The following is a 12,800-nucleotide window of genomic DNA, read 5'->3' on the forward strand; positions in this document are numbered from 1 at the left end:
TCCCAGAGATTATACACAGAAGCACTACTGATTACTAACTTAGAGAGTCCCCCTTTCTCCATAATTTTAAAAGATCTATTGTGAAATTGGTCCTTATTACACTAAATTGTGAGGCATTCTGGAACTTCAGAGGAAAATTATGACTGTACATAGATCTATGTATTTTTATGATTTTATTATTTCCTAACTAAATGGAAAAGAATATGTAATATGTGTATAAAAGATCATGTATAGTGAATATTTCTTTGTAGACATTCTAGGGTGGGAGATGCATGTTGAAATAATAGACAGATTTAGAGGGATTTGATTGTAACTGGTTTACTGACTTAACCTTTTTGGCCTGATTTTTCCATCTGTGGAAGTCCTCAGTAATTACAAATGCTCCTTTCATCTTTAGGATTGTAGGGTTGTGGGATCTAAGCCCTAGGACATCTTTGGTATCCTTGACTATTATTAGTCTGTGAAATGTTAAGGAAAAATCCAATATTATGTGCAATGACATTATTCTACTGCTTGTTTTATGGTCTTAACATTCCTTAATCCTTCTTTCTCTGTAAGAGATCACAAAATGCAAAAGTCATTCTGTTCATTTAGACAATGTAGCTAAAATATTCTTACAACTCATTTAGAATAGTATTTCCATGGACAAAAAATTGCACCCAGTACCCCTGGACTCCCATGAATTGGCACAGACTTCATCTCCTTCAAGTTTTGACACAAAATTGTTTCCTAGTTTGCTTTATGAAATTCAACCTACTAATTTCCTTAAACTTTTTCTAGTTATTCTTATAAATTAAGCAAGACATAGAAATCATCTTCTCTAATTTTCTGGATTTATTCCTCTAATGACAGTTTTTCTTTCCAGGTCAATTTGTGCTCTAATTGATATTAGTCACTACAGGTGCTTAGACCCCCATTTTCTCTGATAATACTGTACTTGATTCGGCCAAATGGAGATTGATTGGCCTGTTTACTAAGCAGCACCATGAAAGGCTGTGACATGCTTGTGGCTACTGCCAGGTTTATGGGGGATTAATTCCTTATTAATTAAAAAGCTTTGTTGATCTGTCCTGATTCTCACTTGTCTCTCAAAGCAAAAGATGCTGGGAGAATTGAACATTCAGAACAACTTTTAAATTCATTTGTAGCACTGGTTTGACATTTGCTATGAGATGTTATTATGATCAATTATAATCATCCTTGCAAATAAACATTGAGAATAAGTTATGTGTTCCCTCTTTCTATTTAGCTCTTTCTTATAATTTTAGTAGACTTTATTTTTAGGACAGTTTTAGGTTCACAGAAAGACCAATTGGACAATATAGAATGTTTCAGTATGTTTCAGTATACTCTCTGCCCCATCACACCCATAAACTCTGCTTCTATTAATAGTCTGCATCAAAGTGGGAAATCAGTGAACCTAGAAGAAACATCCTTATCACCCAAAGTCTCTACATTAGGGTTAATTCTTGATGTTATACATTCTATGAATTAGGACAAATGTTTAATAACATATATCTTCCATTATTATAATTTCATAAAGAATAGTTTTACTTTCCTAAAAATTCTCTTTGTTTCACCTATCAATCCTTCCCTCCCCTCCACCCTCTAGAAACCACTGATCTTTTACTTTCTCCATAATTTTCCCATTTCCAGAATGTCATCAAATTAGAACACCACAATACAGTTTTTTCAGATTGGCTTCTTTCATCTAGTAATATGTATTTAAGGTTTTTCCATATTTTTCATGACTTGTTAGCTCATTTATTTTAGTATGCGACATTAACTAAGCAACATTCCATTGTCTGGAGGTAGCACAGTACATTTATCCATTCACCTACTGAATGACATCTTAGTTATTTCTGAGTTTTGACAATTATGAATAAAAGTAACTCTAAACATCAGTTTCCAGGTTTTTGTGTGGATATAAGTATTCAACTCATTTGGGTAAATACTAAGCAATGCAGTTCTTGAATTTTATTATAAGAATATGTTTGGATGGAATAGGAAGCACCAGGAATCTGTCTTCCCACTTAGAAAACAATTATACTGGCAGAATCTGTCCAGCATAAGTATTTTTGAACTCTGGAGTTTATTGACAATATGCAAATTCTAGATAGAAGCCTGGACCTTGAAATGTAGCTAATTTTGTTCGATTTCATTTCGTATCACAAAGGAAACTCTCTGTTCCCAACCCCCATGACCAACAGCTTTGAATGTCCCACACAGCTTGTGGGAGCCAGGGTGAGCAAAAAGGACATTGTCCTCCAAATTATCGTGTTCTGATCACTGATATCTGCTTTTCATCACAGAGGTTCTTAGAGGCTAGTAGCATTGTCATAAGCATCTTCTCTTTTTGAAGTGACTCTCAGGTGATTGAAAAGGTTGGTATGTTTTTTCTTTTATTCATCCCTCTTCAGAATCCATATATTAAAGGCTAAGCCGTTCAAATGCCACTGCATCATTGAGAAAAATTAGAAGGTGACTGGGAAGTCCAGAGAAAGGTGCAGCCTCAAAAAAAGACTTGAGAAAGTCTTAAATTTATATATTATACTAATCTTTTAACACAACAATCAACAAAACCAGAAGAATAACAAACAAGAAGTGTAGCAAAAACAAACAAACCCTAGAGAGGTGAGAAAAATCTCATTTCCACAATTATCAAATTATAAAATTATCAAATTCAAATGTTGAGCATGAAAAAAGTCATAAAGCATACCAAAACAAGAGAGTATGACCCATTCAAAGGGAAACAAGTGAACAGAAGCTGTCCCTGAAAAAGATTTGATGGCAGATACTTGATAAAAAGACTTTAAAACAGCTGACTTAAGGACACTCAGATAAATAAAAAAGATGTGGAGAAAGAGAAAGAGAGAGAGAGAGAGAATGAATGTGTGTGTGTGTATGAACAAAATGGTATTATTACTAAAGATAGGAAAGTCAACAAAAAGCCAAAAGAATTCCCTAGAGGTGAATAGTACAGTAACTGAAGTAAAAAATCACAATAGGGGATTGAAAAGCAGAAATATGAAAGAATAGGTCATATGAACATAGGACAATGGAGATGATTGAGTCTAAAGAACAAAAAAAAATAACTGAAGAAAGGTGAACAAAGCCTTAGGTACATATTCATATTAGTCTCATATATTATTTTTCTAGTCTCTAATTTATTTCTGCTCTTAGTTATTTCCTTCTTTCTACTCTTTATTTGTTCTACTTTTTCTAGTTCCTTTAGATGCAATTTTGGCTGTTTGTGTATAAGTTTAGCAACCCCTGTTCTTTTTTTAGTTTCCATGTACATAGTATATCTTTTATGTGTCTATTTTTGTCTTTATGGGATAAATTAATCTCCTTATATGTAAAATAGTTCTTGATATGTAAATGCTTACTTTTGCTCTTTTGTGCAATGTTTAGTGTTTATAGTGCCTTTGTTTATTCCAATTTTACTATCTTCCTTTGTGACTTGTTGGATCTTTATGGTGGTATGCTTTGAATTCTCTATCTTTTCTGTATCTACTATTGGTCTTTTTCTTTGAGGTTATCATAGAGTTTACATAAAAATTTTTAGTTATAACATTTTATTTTAGACTGATAACTTCAATCTCATAAAAATACTATACAGTTTGTCCTCCCTTTGCTATTAATGTCATACTTTTCATCTTTTATATACCATGTATCCATTAACAAACTATTGGAGCTATAAGTATTTTTAGCACTTTGAAAAAAATTATGGTAGAATTTAAAATGATTTGCACACCACATGAACAATATTAGAGAAATATGAATTCAAAATTTAAATATGAATTTATCTTTCTTTCTTTTTTTCCTTTTGTACCAGAGATTGAACCCAGGGGAAATTACCTACTGAGCCACATCCCCAACCTTTTTTATATTTTGTTTAGAGACTAGATCTCACTAAGTTGCTTGGGGCCTTGATAAATTGCTGAGGCTGGAGTTAAACTCTCAATCTTCCTGTCTCAGTTGCTCAAGTTGCTGGGATTACAGGCATGTGCCACTATGCCTGGTCTACATTTACCTTTACCATTGAATTTTATACTTTCATGTTGCTTATTGGTATTGTCTTTTTTCAACTTGAAGTATTTGTTGTAAGATAAGTCTCATGCCTTTATTTGTCAGGGAATGTCTTTATCTGTTCTTTATTTCTGAAAGATAACTTTTCTGGATACAGAACTCTCATTTGACAAGTTTTGTTTGTTCTTTGAGCCTTTGAATATATAATTCTACTTAGCCTTTGAATATATAATTCTACTTATTCCTGGCTTGCAAGATTTTTGCTGAAAAAAGGTCCTATAGCAGTTCCTTTTTATATTCTACTTTTAAGATTTTCTTTTTGGTTTTGACTTTTGGCAGTTTTGACTTTAATAAGTCTCAGATAGTCTTCTTCAGGTTGGTCTTTTCTGGGGGTCTGTTGTACTCATGATTTATGATTGTTGATGTTCCTTCCAAGATTTGGGATGTTTTCAGGCAATATTTCTTTTAAATAGTTTTTGGATCATTTTAATCTCTCTTCTTCTTTGGGGCTCTTAGAATTTATTTGTATGCATTATGGCAACACATATTTTTTTCTTTTTTTTAATTTCTCTAGTTGGCAAATGTCAAATGACCTGTGTTCAATTTTTACTAATTATATTCCATGATTGAGTCTTCCATTGAAACTCTGTATTGATTTTTTTTAAAAAAATCCATCCTGTATTCTTTAACTTCCTGATTTCTGTTTGGTTCTTGTTAAGGTTTTAATTTCTTTGTTACATTTCCATTTTTTCATGCATTATATTCCACATTCTATTCAGTTTTCTATGTTTTCTTGCATTTTGTTGAGCTTTTTACAAATGATTATTTTAATTTCTTTAGTCAATTTATAGGTTTTCATTACTTTGGAGTCAGTTACTGAAGCTTTGTTGGTTTCCTTTGATACCATCATGTTTTCCTGTTTCTTTCTTTTCTGGGTACCCATGCATGGGTGTTTGCTTATTTGAAGGAAAAAAAAAAACACTTTTTCCAGTCTTTGTAGACTGGTTTAGGCAAAAAAAAAATTGTCATTTCCTTTTGAGTCTTGTCTTATTTCATTGCTTCTACTGTAACAAAATACATGAGACTACTGAGTATTTATAAAAAACAAAAACTAAATTTTTTGCAGTGGTGGGGGCTAGGATATCCAAAGTCAAGATTCAGTTGACTGGTGAGGACTGTTCTCTGCACCCAAGATGGTACCTTGATGATACGTCCTCTGGAAGGAAAGAACTCTGTTCTCACCTTGCAGAAGGCAGAGGGCAAAATGAGACAAATTTCCAAGCCCTTTTCTAAGGCCACATAATCCTATTTGTGTTGGTTGGCTTTTCATCACTGTGACCAAAATGCCTGAAAATAACAATATAAAGGAGGAAAGGTTTATTTTGGTTCCAGGGTTAAAGAATTTTAGTCCATGAAGAGCCAGCTCCATTTCTTAGGGCCTCAATGAGTTAGAACATCATGGTGAAAAAGTATGGCAGAGAAAAGCTACTTAGTCAGCTGGAAAGCAGAGAAGTGGGAAAGGAGCAGGGATAATGTATAGTCCCCAAGGACATGTCTCCAGTGTCCTTCTTCCAACCATTCCCCACTTGCCTACAGTTTCCATCTCCTCTCTGTATCCCATTCAAATTATTAATCCATCAAATGAGTCAATTCAGTGATAATCCAATCACTTCCTCAAAATCCCACCTTTGGACATCTCTGTATAGTGGACCAAGTCTTCAATAAATGAGCTTTTGGGGGACATTCCATATCTAAATGATAATACTATTCATGAGAGTTTTTTGGGTTGTGGAAGGTGGTACTGGGATTGAACTAGGGCCTCACTCATGCTAAGCACTCATTCTACCACTAGACTGCAACCCCAGCTCTGGGTCACCTTTTAAAGGCCATACCTCCCAATACTGTTACATTGGGAATTAAGTTTCAACATGAAAAAAGTAATTTTTAAAAAAGTTTCAACCTGCATTTTGGAGGGTACAGAAATATTCAAACAATTTCAGATCCACTAACTGATGAGATTGACTCCAAGATAGTGATTGAGTGGGGTTGGAGCTGGTTACATGGTTGCTGATGGGTTCACAGTTGGTAGGCCTACATCCTGGTCCCTGGATGGCCTAGACTGTTCCAAGGACCCTGACCCACAGGGTTGCTGTTCTAGAGATTTTGTTTCATTGTTCACAGATGGCAAGCCTGTTACCACTTGTGCCAATGGGTATGACATCCTCTAAGTCACTGAGAGGGTTGCTGTTGAGTTGCTGGGCAGGCAGTACTAGCCCCTGAATGTGAGAAATCCTGAAACTGAGTCATAGGGCTGCTTTAGAGTCTATTACTAAGACCAATGTCTGCAGGACTGCTTCTCAGGGTATAGGTGGGCATGTTTCCCCTGGTTCTCTTTGCTGTCAAGACTATTCAGACAGTAACTGAGAGTGCATGGAGTCAATGTCAAGCTTTTTTTAGGATCTTCTGTGGTACTGTGGTGAATGAGCTTGCCCCTACCATCTCAGACTTGCATATCTTCCCCTAGGTCTCTCTGTGGGCAGGATAGCTTCACATGAAGCCTGAAAAGGGATGGAAGTGAATTTCAGGGCCATTTCCATGTCCATGTTCATGTCCCAGACCAAGTTCATAAGCCACATCACCCAGGCACAAGTAGGTATGACTCCTTCAGGTTCTTGTGGTGGAAGAATTCGGTACCAGAATCAACAAAGATCAAATGGGACTCTGGCCAAATGGAGATCTGGAGCCAGAAATATCATTGGCAGTTCTGCCACTTAGACATAGTTTTGCCTTCTCAAAGTACCTTGCTTATTCTTGGACTCTCCCAGGATTTTACAACCTCCTACCTGAATCCCTGTATCCACAAAAGTACTTTTATTCGTGGATGACTATTATAGCTATGTGAGGCTATAAGTTGGGGACCATGTATTCCACTTTTTTGGTGACATATTTTCCTTTATGAGATATCTACTGTATTTTGACTATTTTCTATTATTTAGCTTTATTATTAATATTATTGAATGTAGTAACTCATTATATGTTGTAGATATAAGTTCTCAAACATGATTTTTGGATGTTTTCTATAAAGTCTATGGGTTACATATCATTTGCCTATTTATTCATTCATTCTTTTTTGTCATTGGACTTTTATAGTTATACATAATATTTGGGTTCATTTTGAGAAAATTATACATGCTTAGAATTTACTCCATTTCAGACCCAGTTCCTTCCATTATTCACTCATATTATAGTTAAAACACATATAAGATCCATGCTCTTTAACAAATTTTCAAGTATATAATGCAGTATTCTTAACTATAGGCATGTTTTTCTATAACCCTCACCCTTTCTTGAAGTGGGAGATCTAGTGAGTTAAGTTTTTAAATTGTTCTCCTTGGTTCTTATTTCCTTATGTTCTGGCCAACCTTTCTCTGACCAACAGGACCTGGAGTGAATTCCCTAAGGAGTCCATCAACTCCTCTTTGTAATTAGCTTAGTGAAGCCACTGTGAAGTGATGCAAGAAGGTTTTAACTTCCCCAGAGCCACACTTGGTAGTCTAGCACACCCCTTATCTGTTGCTCCAGGGAGCCAGATACCAGGAAACCATTATATTAATACAGCAACAACAGCCCTTATTTTCTCAATCCCACAAAAAAACACATGTGACCTGACATGATCTTAAGATATAAACAAGCACTCAATATACTCTAGACTCTGAAATACTGAATTTTCTTACTTATTTGGAATTTTGGCCAAAACCAAATCACTGATCCATTCAGTAAGAGCTATGTTTTCTGTTGTCAGTGCTGGAAGTTCACTGAGAGTATTAGTATATGATGTTGTCCAGGGACCTCTCTTTTCCACTTTGTAGATTGTCTTTTCACTTTTCTCTTATTTGAACAAATTATGTTTTTCTCCTGCAACTGCTATTTTACCTGTTTGCCAGACATTATACTAATCTTGCTTTTCTGAAATATGTTTTACCTTGTTCCTCATCTTCCTTTGAAAATTGTTCTTGTTCTATGGACAGTCTGTGAAGATTAAGAAAGAATTTTGTATTCTGTTTCTCACAACTTGACTTTTGAACAATTCCCAAATGTCCCATCTAAATACATAAGTTACAGACTAGTACAGTCATTTTGACTCTTCAAAGCACATTCTAACTCTGTCATTTAATTCTAATTTAATAAACTGTGCTTTTTATGTATTTTTTCAGATGTGCCAGTTAAAGTTGAAATTCTTTTCCTTCCCCTTCTAAGTGACAGTTTGTTAATTTTATGATCAGCCTGCAATAAATCTAGAGAACATTTTGAGATTAATGAAATCCCTAAAATAATTTTATTTTATTATACTGACAATTATTAGAAGTGTGAACTTACAGAATATTTTTGCTAAAATACTATTACTTTTAAAAATTATTACATCTCATTAGACTTACATGTATATGAGAATATGACAGATTGTTGGATATTTGGTAGGTAAAATAAGTTTATTTATGATTTATCTATGATTTTCTTTTTCCTCTTGCCTTTTTTCTTGTAACTGTATAGCTCCTTTTAATTGTTATTTTAAAATGAAGATATTTTCTTCACAAACTTCAATGAATTGATAGTTTTCTTATTGAACAAGACTTTTGCAGTTGCAAATTGGATTTTGTACCACCTTCAACTTTGAGTCCCTACTGTGATTAGAAAGGGCAGGGTAGAAGGCTGGAGAGAGCCAAGTCCTCTAGAGATGGTTTGGTGCTGATCAGAGGCTATACTAAACTTAACCTTCCTCCCAAGAGATTGCTACCTTGCCAGGCTCACTGGAACTTTGAAGTCTCCAAGTGATAGGCGTTGGACAAAGCAGTATTTGATTCTGTGTTAAATGGAGCAAGCACCTCTGTTTCCTTGCTGATAATGAGGCCACATTGCAGAACTCTAGGCTTGGAAACTTTCATGATGGCCTAGGTCACTTAGAGACAGAAAACCTACCTCTCCAGAGACAAGTCCGTGTACGCATTGGTTCCACTTGGCCACAGTTGCATGATTTACCCCTTTTTATGATGTCAGAAGATGGAAAGTTTTTATTGATGACTGTAAAGGGAGTCCTCTTGTATTTATGTATGATTGGTTCATATATATGCATCAGCATGGTATAGCAGGCTGGGAGCCTCTTGTCCCTCTCCTGTGTGTACTTTTCTTCCTCTCTGTCTGTCAAGCAACTATCTGGAAATTTGGGTGTACAGACCAATCCCAGTTGGCTATAGTGTTAAATCTTGAATAAATTATGTCTCTAGTTACTAGAGAAAGCACTGCTGAATCAGTACTACCACATGAAGTGTGCATGTGTGCATGTGTGTGTTCTTGCATTTCTTGTTTTTTGGTTACAGAAGTGGTCTGTATTAATTTGAAAGTTTTATAAACTACAAAGAATACAAAAATCTTCTCACAACCTTCCTGTCTGTAGGAACGTTGGTTAGATTAGGAAGTATTTACTGTTATGTTTTCTATGACTATTTTATATACCTGAAATCAGGATATGCATAAATTCTCATTTTATTTTTTTAAAACTCACACTTCCTCATACTATTAACATTTTAAATATATTTAAAAATGAATCCAGAAGGATAATCATGTTTCTGAGGATACATCATATTTCAAAGTTACCAGAGATGTATTGTATACATTTATTGACTTTTTTTCCAATAAATTACTGTGCCAAGCAACAGGCTAGTAATTAAGCCTATAAATATCCTTTCAATGAAACAATCAGATATTTGTCTATAATTAAATTTGCAATGCCATCTCACTAACTCATCACTGAATGGCAGCTGCATTTCTTCTAATGTTTTATCTTACGTATAGAACAGTATTTCTTAACCTTTCTTGGGTCACCAACCCTTGTGAGAATTCGTGAAGGCTGTGAACCTTCTTTGCAAAGAAATGCATATTCACATAAAAAGCTGATTATAATGATAATCAGTTATGATATGCCAGGCACTCTGCCAATTGTTTTACATGTGTTTTTTTGTTTCATCGTTGTTATGCTATAAGGAATGCTCAGTTTTTGAGATAAAGATACTCATGAGATAATGCTCTTTCTGAGATAAAGATATTGAAGTGTAAAGATGTTAGGTAATTAGCTCAAGCCCAGAAAGCTAGTAAGTAGGGAACTAGGGCTCAAATTTGATTTTTCTCTGACCTCAAAGTCTATCCCCTTAAAATCATTGGGCGTGTAATTTTAGGGACCTCATCAATTCCTAAAGCCTGTTTATTGATACTCAAGTTAAGGACCTATAGCAATCCAGAGATTTTCATTGGCAATGACAAGTATACATGTTTAATGAATCTTGCTATTTGTGCGACTTATTTAATCAAAATATAGTATTTATTAAGCATGTACTATTTGTTAGTGATAATCTTTATTCCTAAAAGTTTTCTGTCTACATGGGAAGGTAAGAATTACATACATGAAGCAGTGAGGAAATAAATACCAATATGAAGTCAAATATAGAGTAATCAGGTATTTCCATAAGCTACATGTGAAAATTAATCTTTTTATTTTGTCATACCTGGTGCAACTGTCATTCTTTAATCCTCTGATTTTTAAAAGGGTAAATCGTATCCTTTGGTAACTTGGGAGACTCAGTCTGTCATAAAACTGAGGTCTGTAAAGTGACTCAGAACTAAATATGCATCATATCCAGTTTCCTGAGTGATTTCATCAGCTTCATCAATTTGCTCCAGGAAGCATGCCCAGTAAGCAGGTTCAAAAGGTGTAGCCAGTTCCCAAGCATTCAAACTATGTATCACAGAGTAATTGTGTTGAGTTGAGCATACATAAGAACATCTTGATGGTTGTTGCATTTTGACTTAAGTAAGTTCCTGCTGACAGAGGGGACTTCAAATGATGTAACCTAGACTTGAGCAATGGAGGATCAATAGTGATAATCTGTCAACCTTGGAAGAAACCATCCAGCCCAGGAAGCTTATTTAAGCTGACCATGTAACAAGGCTGTCAAAAAGAATGGCTATAGCCATAATTCAAAGAACTGATTTCAACAGGCACATAGTATGAGACATTTGTACATTTGAGTTGAGCAGCTCCTGTATATGAGGTTATCACAGATATTGATTATTGTTGATGTGAAGAATGGATTATATCAAGCTTTCTGTTAACATGGCCTTCATCAAGTGTTTGTACAGTTTTAGAATTTTGTCTTATAAAACTTTTTCCTTTGGGGCTCTATCATAGTAAAATCAATTTATAAATAGCATTATTCTTCTTCTTAAAACATCTAAGAACTTTAGTACTGCTAATCATACAAATAGTTTATCTCCTTCCATTTATAAGTCATTTTATTTAAAATGTCTATAATAAGAATATTTTATATAGAGTTATTTAATATGTTTGTGCTATATTTAAATTAGTTTAATACATTACTTAACATTTCATTTTGCATAGTGTTTTCATAATCCATACAGTCTAAGTTGTTAGAATTATTTCTTGAAGTAGGAAAAGGTTTTAAGAAAATCTGTTATGTGTAAGAAGCTCCCAGGTAGAAAATATTTTTAAATAGCTGAAATTCTCATTATTCTTCACAGGTCATCATTTGTATTCATCCAGTTGTTGAAAGTAATTTTAGAGACATATGTATAAATATCTTGATATATTTTATTTAATTTCAAAAGAAGAATATGAGACCAATTCTGTAGTTTCTTAAATTCAGTCCTGAGGAATACATATATTTGATATAAATTTATTTTCATATTTGCTTCGAACAGTCACAAATGTAAATACAAGTTGATATTAAATGTCCATCACACTTTGTCTTCAAGGAGAGAACTGAAGACATAGTAACTGTCTAACTTAGAATTTGTTCTTTGTGTGTGCTCGTGTGCGTGTATAGAAAACTTAAGACCTTTTGATTTCATAATAAGCAGGGCTCAGGGACAATAAAACTTGACATTCTTAACTGTTACTAGTATTTATCCCTATAGCCTTTTGCAGTTATCTTCTTTTTAATGACAAGGAAGCGCCAGACTCATAAATTGAGCCTGTACCCAAGGCGCTACTGTAAATTGCAAATAGCATTGGTGTGGTCTTTTCGACCTACGATGAAACTCGGGTAGAGGGAAGAGAAGAATTTTTAAAGTACAATGAAAATAGAAGTCAAGAATAAAAAATATACTAGAAGGACAGATGTTTCCCTAAAGTTTGCAGTGAGATTTATTTGGATGGGCATTTTCATATCTAAAAATACACTTTTGCTCAAAAGCCAAGTGCCCGATTGGGACAGCCTTTGCTGCTGGTGTGTATGCGTGTGTATGTGTGTGTGTGGTGTGTGGGTTGGCACTCATGAGATAATACAAATAATCAGTGAGGGAATAATTAGTGGTGTGGCAGGGAATATTTTTTGATAAATGCTTGGGGAATGAGGTGACAAGCGTGAAATTAGAAAATTCCTTTAGCGATCTAAAATATAAATAGCTTTCGGAACTGAAAAGAGTTTCACAGCTGAAGATTTTATTGTGTTGAGAGGAAAAACTTTTTTCTCTCCCCCACTCCCTCCTCCTTTGCAAGTTGTTTGTCCATTCACAAAACAAATACTCTGAAGCCCAGCGCGGCTCATGGGAATAAATTTCAGGTCGAATTAGTACAGTTTCCTTGCTGTCAGGATGCTGGAATTAATGGTGTTTTGATGACACGAATTTTGAAGGGCAAACAAAGAAGCTGAAGGGAGAGAGACATGACTCCTTAGAAGCTTGGTCCTCCTCTCCCCCAG

The 12,800-nt window shown here is 34.7% G+C and overlaps 1 protein-coding gene across 5 annotated transcripts in view; it reads left to right on the top strand.

Annotated features, from left to right (window-relative positions):
* The window catches only part of Exoc6b (exocyst complex component 6B), a 569,814-nt gene that overhangs the window by 417,439 nt on the left and 139,575 nt on the right, over window positions 1-12,800 (top strand). The window lies entirely within an intron of this gene.

Source organism: Ictidomys tridecemlineatus, chromosome 12 (genome assembly GCF_052094955.1).
Source record: "Ictidomys tridecemlineatus isolate mIctTri1 chromosome 12, mIctTri1.hap1, whole genome shotgun sequence".
In the NCBI taxonomy this organism is placed as follows: Eukaryota; Metazoa; Chordata; class Mammalia; order Rodentia; family Sciuridae; genus Ictidomys; species Ictidomys tridecemlineatus.